Genomic DNA, 15,009 nt, shown 5'->3' with positions numbered 1-15,009 from the left:
GCAAAGCTGGGATTTGAACCCACAGTTGCTCCTGTGCCTGCCTGGGGAAGGTTCTTAACCACCACTGACAGGAGGCTGAGCTGAGGTCTGAGGTCCAAGCACTTTCCACATCTCCAAATGCCCAAGACCCGGGAGGACAGTGCAGGGAACAGCAGGGGAGACTGGCAGAGGCAGGGATGTAGGGTGTGGAGTGCCCATGGGCTTTTGCCCCGGACCCCTCTGTGACTACAGATCAATATCAACCCTTCTCCCCAGATCCCCTGGAGGTCAGAGAAGGCGGTGGCCTGGGGTGGCAGGCCTCGGACCTTAGCCACGCTCTAGATTTCTGGAGGACCCCCAGGCCCCCACCGGCCCCCACTGGCCCTGGCCTTCCTCCTCCCTCCTGCTCCCTCCTGCTCCCTCCTCCTCCTCCACACACGCCATGGGCCGGGTGGGAGGCACATGCAGAACGAACTTCTGAACAGGAAGTCAGCGTCCAGGTCGTCCAGAGTCCCTTTTCATGTGGTTTCTTTAATCCCCCAGGCTGGGTTTCAGTTTTACAAAGCTACGCTCCCTTTAATGTTGGTGTTTTTCAGGAGGTGGGGGAGAGCGGCTTCAGTCAAAACATGTGTGTTTTACATCAGCCAGCTGCGGACGGGGCGGCCCAGGGCGGGAGGCAGCAATGTGGCTTACAGGCTCCACGCGGGGTCCCGGGGTAGATGCGTCTACTCGCCTCGCTCCCTTTCCTCTCCTGGGTTTGGCCTTCCTGCCTCCCTGAGTCCCTCTCTCCCGTCCACAGGGCCAGGGGCCAGGGGGCGGGGGGCGGGGGGAGGCAGGCACTTGCTTCCAGCCCCTTCCCACCTGAGCTCTGATCTGGTCAGTGCAGGCCTTCCTGCCGGTTTCCGCTGCTGAGACACCAGTGTGCCGATCTTCCTCCACGCCCTGAGCCGTATCCTCCAACCACCTGGGTTTTCACTTACTTAGTATTTTCCCTTCAATCGATGCACTTATTTCACTTACATAGATAGTACCTAAGCAAAAATGTCCCTGAAATTGTGAATTTGATGCAGTAGTTACATCTATCTGCTCTAATACACAGTAAAACAAATCTAAAACGATTAGAAGATTTAAAAAGGCTGAGATCATCGTGCCAACCTGGCATGCTTCTGGAAATCCTGCATCTATCCCCCTTCCCTGGCAGAGAAGACGATGGTCAGGAGGTGAGGCGGCCCGTCCGAGGCCCCGGGGCTGGTGAGAGTCCCGGCCCACTGATCTGCCTCCAAGGCCAGCGTTGGGTCTGCCGCGAGTCAATTTCAGCGCTGGCTTCTTGGCCGCGCAGTTTCAGGCTTTAGAGGAGCCACCTGGGGCTGCTGTGAGCACACCAAGGAGAGGGGCTGAATTCCCTGGCAGTGCGGTTGGGTGGAAAGAACACAAGCTTGGAATCAGTCAGACCTGGGATCAGATCCCGGCTATGCTCACTCCTGAGTGTGATCATGGGCAAGCGTCTCCATGGCTTTGAGCCTCAGTCTCCTCATCTGTGAAATGGGGATGACCACGTGGGCCTGGAAACAGCAGTGCCAGGCTCAGAGACACACCTGGAAAGAGCCGGCATCGGCCAGGCCTGCAAACCCAGCGGTCATTCACAGGCATGCGGGGCTTGGTTCTTATCCACTGTGCTCCTGTCACCAGCCTGGTTTCACCATCTCTCCTCCCCTACGCACGGGAGGCAGCAAGAGGTCCAGGGAGGGGCATCAGGAGTAAAGGTGCGTGCCCAGAGGGGCTCACAGTCCCTCCCACCCTCTGTCACTGCTCGGCCTGGGAGCCAAGCAAGCCCTGCTTGGGAGGCTGCCGTGACCAGTGGTGCAGTCCGCGCCCTGCCGGGAGGAGGAGGAAAAGAAGGTAAAGGTGGCTCTCCCTGCAAGCAGAGGTGGGATGACTGGGGAGCTCCAGAGGCTGTTTGCACAGGGGGAGGGCCTAGGACACCCGATCCACGCTGCCTGAAATGATTGGGGGGGGTCCAGTATTGCAGAGGCCACCCCCCACCAAAGCAGATACCCTGACCCCTGCTGGCCCCAGAGCTTTGCTGCTGCCTGGAGTCCCCATAATGGCCAGGGGGTCTCCGGAGCATGACGCCTCGGATCTGAGCTGCCGTTCTCTGGCCACAGAGGGAAGTGGTCTGGTTCTTTCAGGGCCAAGGGCTGCCTTCAAGGGATCTGGGAGAGGGGAGAAGGCCGACGTCAGGCCACAACACAGAAGGACAGGACTTAGGGGCGGCACTGTTCCAGCCGCTGCTTCTCTCCCTTCAGAGCCTGGGGGCAGTTAAGAGACCTTGAAGAGGCTGGGTGCCTGGCCTGTAATCCCAACACTTTGGGAGCCTGAGGCGGGCAGATCACGAAGTCAAGAGATCGAGACCATCCTGGCCAACATGGTGAAACCCCGTCTCTACTAAAAAAACAAAAATAGCTGGGCGTGGTGGTGCGTGCCTGCAGTCCCAGCTACTCAGGAGGCTGAGGCAGGAGAATCGCTCGAACCCAAGAGGCGGAGGTTGCAGTGAGCCAAGATCACGCTACTGCACTTCAGACTGGCGACAGAGCAAGACTCTGTCTCAGAAAAAAAAAAAGAAGAAGGAGGCTTGGAGAGGGTGAGAGACCACCCGATTCTCAGCCTCCGTGCTCTTACTGTGTTTGTCCTTCAAGGTTGGTCACTAGGGCGGGCCTCCGGGGGTGGGCAGAGGAGAGGTTTAGGGCTGCAGGTTCTGCACATGGCACCTGCCCGCTCTTCCTGAGGGACACTGTGGCTGTCCCTTTCGGGTGGGTCTGCGGGAGGGCGATCCCCCAGTGCCGAGGGTCTTCTCCACTTACCCCAAGCCACTCAGGGGAGCAACACCCTCGGCCTGGGGTCTCTTCTGCTTCCCCTGGGGCAGTGTAGGGCTGGGCCTGGCTGGGCTGCAGCTGCGCAGGGGCCCAGGGAGGAGACAATCAAAGGCAGCCCATGTGGGTCCCGCTTTCATCTCCCGGCTTCAAAGAGGTGCAAACAAGCCCTGTCCCCGTGCCAGGCAGCAGCTCCCTCCTCACCGCCCAGCCTGCTCTTTCTCTTCTCCTCCTCCTTCCCCGGAAACCAGCAGGCCTTGGTCCTGGTTCCAGGAGCACCCCAGAGGGGCCCCGACTCCTGTGCTGTGTATGACAGGCTGGGCAGGGCTGGCAAGGAAGGAAAGGGGGAGGCTCTGCCAGACTGAGAGAAAGGGGGCTGGGACCCTCTTACCTGCACACAGTCTGGAAGCTGCGGGCTTCCCCAACCCAGACAGAACCTTCCAATCTAGAGCCGTGCCGTCCAGGACGATGCCACCCTGGGCTCCTGAGCACCCGTCTCTCGTGTCTGAATGCCCTACAAGTCAAAGGTGCACAGGCCTGCTCAGCTTTGGTGCAAGCAAAAGAATGTGAAATATCTCACGCATCATTTTACCCGTGACTACAGGCTGACAGGATAATATTCTGGAGCTGCCGACTTAAAAAAACACGTTGACGGCCAGGCGTGGTGCTCACACCTGTAATCCCAGAACTTTGGGAGGCCAAGGCAGGTGGATCACGAGGTCAGGAGTTCAATACCAGGCTGGCCAACTTGTGAAACGCTGTCTCTACTAAAAATAAAAAAACTAGCTGGGCATGGTGGCAGGTGCCTGTCATTCAAGGTACTCAGGAGGCTCAGGCAGGAGAATTGCTTGAACTGGGACCCAGGAGGCAGAGGTTGCAGTGAGCCGAGGTCGCGCCACTGCACTCCAGCCTGGGCTATACAGCGAGACTCCATTGCACGTGGTACTTCTTACTCTTTTAAATGTGGCTATGGAGAAATTTAAAATTTTGTATGTGGCTTGTTTTATTTCTGTTGGACTACTTTGTTCTAGACAATATTTCCATTTTGTTCTTTTTGGGTTTTTTTGAGACAGAGTCTCACTCTGTCACCCAGGCTGGAGTGCAGTGACATGATCTCTGCTCACTGCAACCTCCGCCTCCCGGGTTCAAGCAATTCTCCTGCCTCAGCCGCCCTAGAAGCTGGGATTACAGACACATGCCCCACGCCTGGCTAATTTTTTATTTTTAGTAGAGATGGGGTTTCACCATGTTGGTCAGGCTGGTCTTGAACTGCTGACCTCGTGATCCACCTGCCTCGGGCCTCCCAAAGTGCTGGGGTTACAGGCGTGAGCTGCCACACCCAGCAATATTCCCATTTTGCAGATGAGGAGCCTTGAGGCTCAGAGGGGTTTTGGCACCTGGCTCCCAGGTGCTGCTCATAAAAATCATGAATGAATGAATGAATGAATGAATGAAGACCTGAATGAATGAAGGCCTAGTCCTGGCTGCTGGGGAGACACGGGTGAAACCTGTCCCTGTTGCTGTCCTCAAGGAGCTCCCAGTCCCAAGTCTAGTCCAGTCTAGGGAGGAGAGGTAGCCGAGGAATCAGAGACCCCTGCGTTTTGGAGGACCCCAAGGCCTCTGCACAGCAGGGCGGGGAGTGGTAAGCCGCTCCTGAATCCAGATCCTGCCTTCACTTCTTCCTAGTTGTATGACCTTGGGAGAGTTACTTAACCTGTTTATGCCTCAGTTTTCCCATCTGTGAAACGGGGATGATAATAATTATCAATATTATGGAAGCAGCTCCCTCTTGGGTTGCAGTGAGGATGAAGGGAGTTGACACACTTGGCTCACGCGGAGCAGAACTTTGCACACAGTGAGTGCAACCCGGTAATGATTAGTTATAATTTGGGCCAAATGCTGTCCGTCACGTGTCACCTGGTCCTGACAGCAGCACCTGGGATTGCTGAAGGCAGTGTCCTGCCCTGGAGAGAGCCGCACTCCCTGCCGATCCCAAGCGGCCACCACCTGGAGGGCGGGCAAAGGGACTCTGTGACCTTCCCTCCCTCTCCGGGTCCACCTGGGCAGCGCCTGCAGTCCCTGCTCTCTGGGCTTAGTCTCCCAGCCTCGCCTGCCACCCATCATCTCTTTGCTCCCTGACATACCCACCCCTACCCTACTCTACCCAAGCTCTGTCCCTGAGGCCCTGGAGCCTTTGGAAGTGGCTTTGAGGAGAAACGCCCTCCAGGTAAACACAACTTCATCTGGCTTCTGTGCTCTCAGGACAGAGCCTCTGGTTCACTCCTGGTTACCAAGGACCTCCCAGGGAGGATTGGCAGGAGGTGGGGTGGGGGTCAGGGACCCCAGCTCGGTGTCTGATGCAAGGGAGGGCCCACCCCAGGAGGTGAGGAGAACTAGGCCGAGAGGACAGTGGGGTTCCTGGAGGTCTGGGCTGGACCTGGCGGGCTGTGAGTGGGCACTATGAAAGCACAGGCTCCCAGGCTACGGGAACAGCCAGAGGAAAGGTCTGGGGACACATGTGGGGGCAGCGAGGTGACCCATCACGTTCACGGTGAAGCCAGGACCCACTGGAGCCTGGATGGACCCCAAGCATCCCCAGGACTGCAGGGGGACACTTGGGACTCCCCCGCAACAAACCTTTCAATCTAGAGCCATGCTGTCCAGGCCGACAGCCACCCGAGGCTCCTGAGCTCCGTCTCCCATGTCTGAATGAGGCTGCTGGGGACCCCACTGGGCAGGATTTGCTGGAGGCTGAGGGAAGGGGTAGGGGCTGTTCCCACAACTGGGTGGGGGTTGGGGGCACCCAGAGACGGTAGCAGGAAGCGGGACGATTAGAACCAAACAGGGCCAATGGGAACCAGATGTGATGAGGGTTGGGGGCTCTTCCAGAAGAGAGATGTTTTTCTTTTCCACTGAAGCTGTAGTTGGGGGAAGAGGACTCAGGCTGTTTGTTCCTCCCCGCTCCCTCCACCTCCGGCCCAGGGCGGCATTAGGACGTTCTGCAGCCCCTGCCACCAAAAAGCAATGAGAGCCACACCCAGGGGTGATTTGCATACCTGCTCCTATGGTGCCCTCGGCCAGTTTCTGGGGAGGGCTGGGCAGGAACCGTGTGGATGCGGGGGTCAGGGGACAACAGCCCCCAGCCCAGTCCGGCGCGCTCAGCCTGCAGCCCTGGGGCTGCCTGGGGTCCACCCAGGCTCTGGGCTGCAGAGGGTGCTTCGTGGTAGTCTCCCCTGCTGGCAGCCCCATGACTGCTCAGTCTCACCACTCATGTGCAGTGCTCCTGCTCTAGCTATCAGTTGTGTTTCTATATACCAGGACTGAGCAAACTGAAAAGGAAATAAATAAAATAATTCTATTTACAATAGCATCCAAATATCTAGAAAAAAAATTTAACCAAGGAAATGAAAAACTTGTACACTGCAAACTACGAAACATTGCTGAAAAACACTAAAGACCTGATTAAATGGAAAGATATCCCATGTTCATAGATTGGAAAATTTAATATTGCTAAGATGGCTATTCTCCCCAAAGCAATCTACAAATTCCAGTGCAATCCGTATTAAAATTCCAATGGTCTTTTGGAGGCAAAAATAAAAAAAGCTGACCCTTAAATTCACATGGAATTGCAAGAGGCCCCAAATAGCCAAAACAAGAAACAAAGTTGGAGGAATATACTATTTTGCTTGGGTTGCCGTAACAGAGTAACACAGACCAAGCAGCTTGTGCAACAGAATGTATTTTCTCACAGTTTTGCAGGTTGAAGTCCAAGGTCAAAGTGTCAGGCAGTTTTGGTTTCTTTCGAGGCCTTTCTCCTTGGCTTGCAAATGGCTCTCTTCTCTCTGTGTCTTCACGTGGCCTTCTATCCGTGCGTGCCTGTATTCAAATTTCCTCTTCTTAGAAGGACACCACTCCTACTGCATTAAGTCCTACCATAATGTCATCATTTTGACTCTGTTATCTCTCTAAAGATTTTATCTCCAAATACAGTCACATTTTGAGGTATACTGGGGGCTAGAACATCAACGTAAGAATTTTGGGGGCAGAGACACAATTCAGTCCATAACGAAGGGTTACATTTCCAGATTTCAAAACTTACTACAAAGCAACAGCAATCAAAACAGTGTGGTACTGGCATTAGACAGACATGTAAACCGTTGGAACAGAACTGAGAGTCCGAGCTGGGTAGTGGCTCATTCCTGTAATCCCAATGCTTTGGGAGACCAAGGCAGGAGGATCGCTTGAGGGCAGGAGTTTGAGACCGGCCTGGGCAATGTAGCAAGACCCTGTCTCTACAAAAGATTAAAATAAAATAAAATTAGACAGGCATGATGGTGTGTGCCTGTAGTCCTAGCTACTCATGAGGCTGAGGTGGGAGGATTACTTGAGCTCAGGAGTTCAAGGCTGCAGTGAGCCATGATTGCACCACTGCACTCCAGCCTGAGTTACAGAATAAGAGCCTGACTCTAAAAAAGAAAAAAAAAAAAAAAAAAAAAGAATTAAGAGTCCAGAAATACACCCAAACATGTAAGGCTAATTAATTCTCCACAAGGTACCCAGACCATTCAACTGGGAAAGAATAGTCTTTTCAACAAATATTGAGAATAAATTTGGTTCCCTACCTCATCTACATACAAAAATTAACTGAAAATAGACCAATGACATAAATATTAGAACTAAAACTGTAAGAAAATCTTATAATAGGCCAGGCGCATTGGCTCATGCCTGTAATTCCAGCACTTTGGGAGGCCGAGGCAGGTGGATCACCTGGGGTCAGGAGTTCAAGACCAACCTGACCAACATGGTGAAACCCCAATCTCTACCAAAAATACAAAAATTAGCCAGACATGGTCGTGGGCGCCTGTAATCCCAGCTATTCCGAAGGCTGAGGCAGAAGAATCACTTGAACCTGGGAGGTGGAGGTTGCAGTGAGCCAAGATCATGCCACTGCACTCCAGCCTGGGTGACAAAGCAAGACTCAGTCTCAAAAAAAAAAAAAGAATCTTACAATAATAAGTAAAATTTCATGACCTCGGATTTGGCAATGTGCCCTTAGATTTGATACCAATAGCACAAGCAATAAAAGAAGAAATAGATAATGTAGACTTTATCGAATTAACAACTCTTGTTTATGGAGGGACATTATGAAGAATGTGAGAAATATTTGCAAAACATTTATATGATAAGGATTTAATATCCAGAATATCTAAAGAACTCTTATAGCTCAACAACAAAAATATACACAATGCAATTTTTAAATGGGCAAAGAATTGAATAGACATTTCTTTTAAAAAAGATATTCAAACAGCCAACAAGCACATGGAAAGATGTTCGACATCACTGGGCATTAAGGAAATGCAAATCAAAACAATAGTAAGGCCAGGTGAGTGGCTCACTCCTGTAATCCTAGCATCTTAGGAGGCCAAAGTGGGTGAATTGCTTGAGCCCAGAAGTGTGAGACCAGCCTGGGCAACATGGTGAAACATTGCCTCTACCAAAAAAGAGACAAAAATTAGCCAGGCATAGTGGCACTCGCCTGTAGTCCTAGCTACTCGGGAGGCTGAGGCAGGAGGATCACTTGAGCCCAGGAGGCAGAGGTTATGGTGAGCTGAGATCTTGCCACTGCCCTCCAGCCTGGGTGACAGAGTGAGACTCTCTCAAAAGCAAAAATCAATAGTGAGATACCATTTCATATTCACTAGGCTGACTATAATTTTTTTAAATTACACTTTAAGTTCTGGGGTACATGTGCAGAACGTGCAGGTTTGTTACATAGGTATACACGTGCCATGGTGGTTTGCTGTGTCCATCCCCCTGTCAAGGACTTGGAACCAACCCAAATGCTCACAATGATAGACTGGATAAAGAAAATGTGGCACATATACGCCATGGAATACTATACAGCCATAAAAAAAGGATGAGTTCATGTCCTTTACAGGGACATGGATGAAGCTGGAAACCATCATTCTCAGCAAACTGACACAAGGATTATAATTTTTTTCAAAGGAAGATTAATGTTGACTATGGATAGAAATAGGACCCCTCATCCATTGCTCACAGGAATGTAAAATGGTGCTGTGGCAGGCATGGGAACTGGCTGCTTAACTCACAAAATTAAACATAGAATTACCATATGACTTAGCAATTTCGGTACTAGACATATACCCAAGAGAAAAGAAGACATGTCTACACAGAAACTCGTTGGTGAATGTTTGTAGTGGTATTATTCATATAGTCCAAGACTGCAAACAACCCAAATGCCCATCAGTGGATGAATGGATAAACAAATTGTGGTATATTCATATAATGGAATATTATTCAGCCATAAAAAAGGAATGAAGTATTGACAGATGCTACAACTTGGATGAACCTTGAAAACACGGTGCTAAGTGAAAGAAGCCAGACATAAAAGGTCACATATGATATGATTCTATTTAAATATATGTGTAACTTTGTGAGAAATTGCCAAACGGTTTTCCCAAGTGGCTGCATCATTTGGCACCCCCCACCAGCCATGTATGAGAGCTCCAGCTGGCACCGCATTCTTCACATCCTTGCCAGTATTTGTTTTTATCTACTTTTTTTTTTTTTTTTTGATGGAGTCTCACTCTGTCACCCAGACTGGAGTGCAGTGGTGCAATTTTGGCCCACTGCAAGCTCCACCTCCTGGATTCAAGTGATTCTCCTGCCTCAGCCTCCCAAGTAGCTTGGATGATAGGCAGATGCCACCCCACTACAACCAACTAATTTTTGTATTTTTAGTAGAGACAGGGTTTCACCATGTTGGCCAGGCTGGTCTGGAACTCCTGACCTCAGATGATCTGCCTGCCTCAGCCTCCCAAGGTGTTGGGATTACAGTCATGAGCCGCCGTGCCCAACCCGGCAGTTTTCTTTTTATTTTTCTTCTTTTTTGAGACAGTTTTACACTTATTGCCCAGGCTGGAGTGCAATGGTGTGATCTCAGCTCACCACAACCTCCACCTCCCGAGTTCAAGCGATTCTCCTGCCTCAGCCTCCCGAGTAGCTGGGATTACAGGCATATGCCATCACGCTCAGCTAATTTTGTATTTTTAGTAGAGACAAGGTTTCTCCATGTTGGTCAGGCTGGTCTCGAACTCTTGACCTCAGGTGATCTGCCCACCTCGGCCTCCCAAAGTGCTGGGATTACAGGCATGAGCCACCGTGCCCAGCCGACCCTGCAGTTTTCATTTGAACCATTCCAACAGGTGTGTGTAGTGGTATCTCCCTGTAGCTTTCTTTTCATTTTCCTGAGGACTAATGATGCTGAGTATCTTCCATGTGCTTATTTTCCATCATGCATCTTCTTTGGTGAAGTAACTATTTACATTGTTAGCCCATATTTTTATCGGGTTTCTTTTCTTATTTTTGAGTTTTAAGAGTTCTTTATCTGTAGGTTACCAGTCTTTTATCAGATGCGTATTGTAAGTGTCTTCTCCCGATCTGTGTCTCGTCTCTTCCTTTTCTTACCATTGTTTCTTCAAAGAGCAGAACTCTTCCATCTTGATGACATTATATTTATCAATCTTTTTCTTTTATGATCTGTGCTTTTGTGTTCTAAGAAATCTTTGTCTAACCCAAGCTCTTACAGAATTTCTCCTATATTTTTTTCCAGGCATATACCATTACCATGGTATATGCCATTTACCTAACATGCCATATTAGCATAATGGTATATTAGGTATATGCCTAATACCCTTTTATAATACCTTTCCACTTAAACCAGAGTGACTTCTGTTGTTTGCAACTGAAACACCAACCACTCTGGAAACGGTGATGTTGGTTATAGGGATGGCACCGGCGCCGGTGGTGAGGTTGGAGGGAGCAGTGGTGGTTGGAGGTTATGGTTGATGCTGGGGTTAGTGCTGGTGGTGATCATGAAAATGAGGCAAGTGGTGTTGATCAGTTTCTACCTGAAATCCTTCTCTCACTGCGGCGCAAAATCCGTGGCAGCCCTGTTTGTCATCAGCTTGTCACTTCTCATTAAAGATCCGTAGATATTGCAGATTCCAACCCGTCAATCTCTCATAAAACAGTGTGGGGAGTGAGCCTCAAAGCCACTTCTAAGAATTTACCTCTGTATATACTTGCCAAAGTATCCAGAATAAAAGTGTTCATTGAATCATTGTCTATTGCAGGAAAAAAATCAAAAACAACCTGAATGTCTATCAGTAGGAGAACGGCTGGATAAAATAGGGTCTCTCGATACTGTGGAATATTACGCAGACTTCAAATAGAATGAGATAGATCATTCTCCGCAGGATACCCATGATATAGCACTAAATGTAAACAGCAAATTGCAATGATATATGCTAACCTGTTTTTTTTAAAGTATACACAGATGCATGTTTGGACATGCAAAAAAAATGTCTGGAACCACACACAAGAAACTATTATCAGTGGATCTCCAAAAGACACTTTTCACTTCACATGCTTCTGATCTGTTTGAATTCTTTGCCTTGAGCAGTTATGACTTTAATCTAAAAATAATAATAAAAAAACACAATCATGCATACAAGGTGAGGTTGGGCGAGATTATTCTCTTTATTCTTGAAATAAGGACATGGAGGCATGGAAGGGAGGTGTTGTCCTGACATGCCTGGGTGGGTGGCCAGTGGGAGGAACCTGCTAGGCAGGAGTCCTCTCGTCTGGCTTCCACTTGCTGCCTTCCTTGGAAGCACGGTCCTGCCTCCCTGCCTGTCCCAGGGCAAAGATGACCTCTGAGCCCTGCTCAGCCACTGATGGTGACAGGAAGCTGCGGTCTGAGCCAGACCCTTGTCAGTTTTTCCTCCACATCCCTCTCCTCCTATATGGGTATCCCACAAGCCCAGTGAATATCCCCGCTGGCTGTGGCGGGGTGTGTGTGTGCAGGTTCAGAGGGGCTGAGGATGAGAAGACAGAGGAGCTCTTCCTGACCTATGGCCTGAGATCCATGGCCTCATCATCCCCTGGGAAGTGTGTTAAGAATGCTGGCAGGCCAGGTGTGGTGGCTGAGGTGGGCGGATCACTTGAGGTCAGGAGTTCGAGACCAGCCTGGTTGCATGGTGAAATCCTGTCTCTGCTAAAAATACAAAAATTAGCTGGATGTGGTGGTAGGCACCTGAAGTCTCAGCCACTGGGGAGGCTGAGGCGGGAGAAAGGCTTAAACCCGCGAGGCAGAGGTTGCAGTGAGCTGAGATTGCCCCACTGCACTCCAGCCTGAGCAATAGAGACTCTGTCTCAGAAAAAAAAAAAAATAATGCTGGCTCCTGGGTTCCACCCAAGACCCAATAATCTGAACCCACTGAAGAAGGATACCAAGGCCTGGGTTTTAAGGGATCTAGTTACAACAAGAACCACATGAGACGCACCTCAAAGCTGTAGTTCTCAACCCTAGCTGCCCATTAGAATCAGCGGGAGTACATGAAAAAATACAGGTGCCCCAGTGCCAGCCCGGAGATTCTCATGGGTCTGTGATGTGGCCGGAGCGCTGGTACTTTTTCAAAGCCCCCAACTGATTCAATGTACAGCTGGGCCTGAAAACCACCAGCCTTCTATTCTGATGACATCAGAATCTCTGGGTTGGAACACCGGGCATCTGTGGTGTCTCAAATTCCATGGGAGCTTCTGCTGTGCACTCAGGAAACTCGGGAGCCCTTGATGTGGAGCCTCGCTTCTCCAAGTGTGGTCCTTGGACCATGGCAGTAGCAGCGTCACCTAGAAACATGTCAGAAATGCAGAATCCCAGGCTCCCGACCTGTCCAGACCTACTGCATCAAAGCCTGAAATTCACAAGATTCCCGGGTGACTCGTACACACATTGCAGGCGGAGACGCAGTTGGAAAATTGAGCTGAAGCAGGTTAAGTTTCATCTTCTAAACTCCAACCCTAGAATCACCTGGGAGCTAAAAAAAAAAATCTCAGTGCCGGCCAGGTGCAATGGCTCACATCTGTAATCCCAGCACTTTGGGAGACCGAGGTGGGCAGATCACAAGGTCAGGAGTTCGAGACCAGCCTGACCAATATGGCAAAATCCCATCTCCATTAAAATTACAAAAAAAAATTTATCTGGGTGTGGTGGCACGCACCTGTAGTCCCAGCTACTCAGGAGGCTGAGGCGGGAGAATCACTTCACCCAGGAGGTGGAGGTTGCAGTGAACCAAGATCGCGCCACTGCACTCCAGGCTGTTGGGTGACAGAGTGACACTTTGTCTCAAAAACAAAAACGAAAAACAACTCAGTGCCCAGGCAGCGCTTACAGCACTTCACAGGGGGGCATCAGTGGTTCCAAAGGTCCTCAGATGCCTCCAGCGTGAGGGCTGAGAACCCCAGTGTGGAGGTTTAGCTGAGGCAAGGGTGCAGGGTAAGGGCAGGGCTGGATGGAGGTGATCTCTTCACAGTTAAGGGCACTGGGGGTCCAGCCTGGGTTTCGTTCCACTTCCTATGTCCTGTGATCCAGGGCAAGTGACTTAACCCTCTGTGCCCCAGCTTCCTCATCTGTAAAATGGGGATAGGGAATAGAACCACCCCTTGCCAGAGGGCTTTTGAGAGGATGAAATGGGTTAAACCACATGAAGGGCTTAGTGAGGCAGCTGGCTCTCAGTAAGTGCTTCATGCCAGCTACTGTTTTTGTTACTGTTTGGCAGAATCTGCCAGTGGAACACGGAGGGTTAAGATCCTGGCGTCTGACGGTAAATCCACTGTGCCAAAGTGTGAGGTGTGGGCACGCCACCAAACCTCTCTGAGGCTCACTTTCACAGCAAAACACAAATGATGATGCTCCCACCTCGCCGCTCTCATCTGTGCCTGCTCTTGCCCACCTGGAAGCCACACATCCCAAACAGACAAGATTCCATGCGTGTGCACAGGAGAGGAGATTTTGTTGACAATTTCCTCCCTCCCTCCCTCCTTTCCTCTCTCTCTCTTTTCTTTCTTTCTTTCTTTCCTTCCTTCCTTTCCCTTCCCTTTCCCTTCCTTCCTTCCTTCTTTCCTTCCTTTCTTCCTTTCTTTCTTTTTTCTTTCTTTCTCTTTTTCTTTCTTTCTTTCTTCTTTCTTTCCTTCTTTTCTTTCTTTCCTTTCTTTCTGTTTCTTTGTCTTTCTTCTTTCTTTCATTTTTTTCTTTTTCCTTCCTTCCTTCCTTTCTTCCTTCTTCCCTCCCTCCCTCCTTCCCTTTCTCTCTTTCTCTCTCTCTTCTCTTTCTTTTTGAGAGGGTGGTCTCACTCTGTCACCCAGGCTGAAGTGCAGTGACACAATCACAGCTCACTATAACCTCCTCATCCCAGGCTCCAGCGATCCTCCCACCTCAGTCTCCAGAGTAGCTGGGACTACGGGTGTGCACCACCATGCCCAGCTAATTTTCGTATTTTTTGTAGAGACAGGGTTTTGCCATGTTGCCCAGGCTGGTCTCAAACTCCTGGGCTCAAGCGATCCACCTGCCTTTGTCTGCCAAAGTGCTGGGATTCCAGGCGTGAGCCACCGTGCCTGGACTTTGTTGACGATTTCTTGGGGATTGAAGGAAGAAGGTTCATCTCACACCCCCATCAGCGAGCACTGGACATCTGTTCTTCACTCCAGGTTCCTCTGCCCTGCCGGCTGCCCTTTCTCTCCTCATCCCTCCTCCCACAGCCTCTGGAAACGCCATCTGGGGAGCCGTTCCTCAAAGCTGCAACTTATCCACCTTCCCAAGCAAAACACGAGCTCCCTGCCAGGCACTGTTCAGAGCTTCACGTGAAGTCTCCCACTCAGAATTCACAGCGATCCTGGGAGCTAGATCTATTCCTGTGCCCGTTTTACAGATGAGGAAACTGAGGCAGAGTTTGGTAACTGGTAAGTGTGGAATCATGGTTCTACTCCAGGCTCTGTCCCTGCCTCTTAACCTTTCTGACCTCTACTGAGCTGTTCCTCAGGGCGGCGGTGGAGCAGGGAGGGTCTCACTCTATCCACACAGGGCAGGCGAGGACAGGTTAGACCTTGTTTTGCACGGTGCATTCATTTAACAAATGTTTGTTGAGCACCTACTATGTGCCCGGTGCCAGGGACACGAGGGCGTGTCCTTGTCTTCACTAGAAATACGTGGTTCCCGGCCGGGCGCAGTGGCTCGCGCCTGGAATCCCAGCACTTTGGGAGGCCGAGGCAATGGATTGCCTGAGCTCAGGAGTTCACG

Source organism: Aotus nancymaae, unplaced genomic scaffold, assembly GCF_030222135.1.
Source record: "Aotus nancymaae isolate 86718 unplaced genomic scaffold, 86718_ANA_hifiasm-v0.15.2.pri h1tg000053l, whole genome shotgun sequence".
NCBI lineage: Eukaryota > Metazoa > Chordata > Mammalia > Primates > Aotidae > Aotus > Aotus nancymaae.
This window is presented reverse-complemented; position numbering follows the sequence as displayed.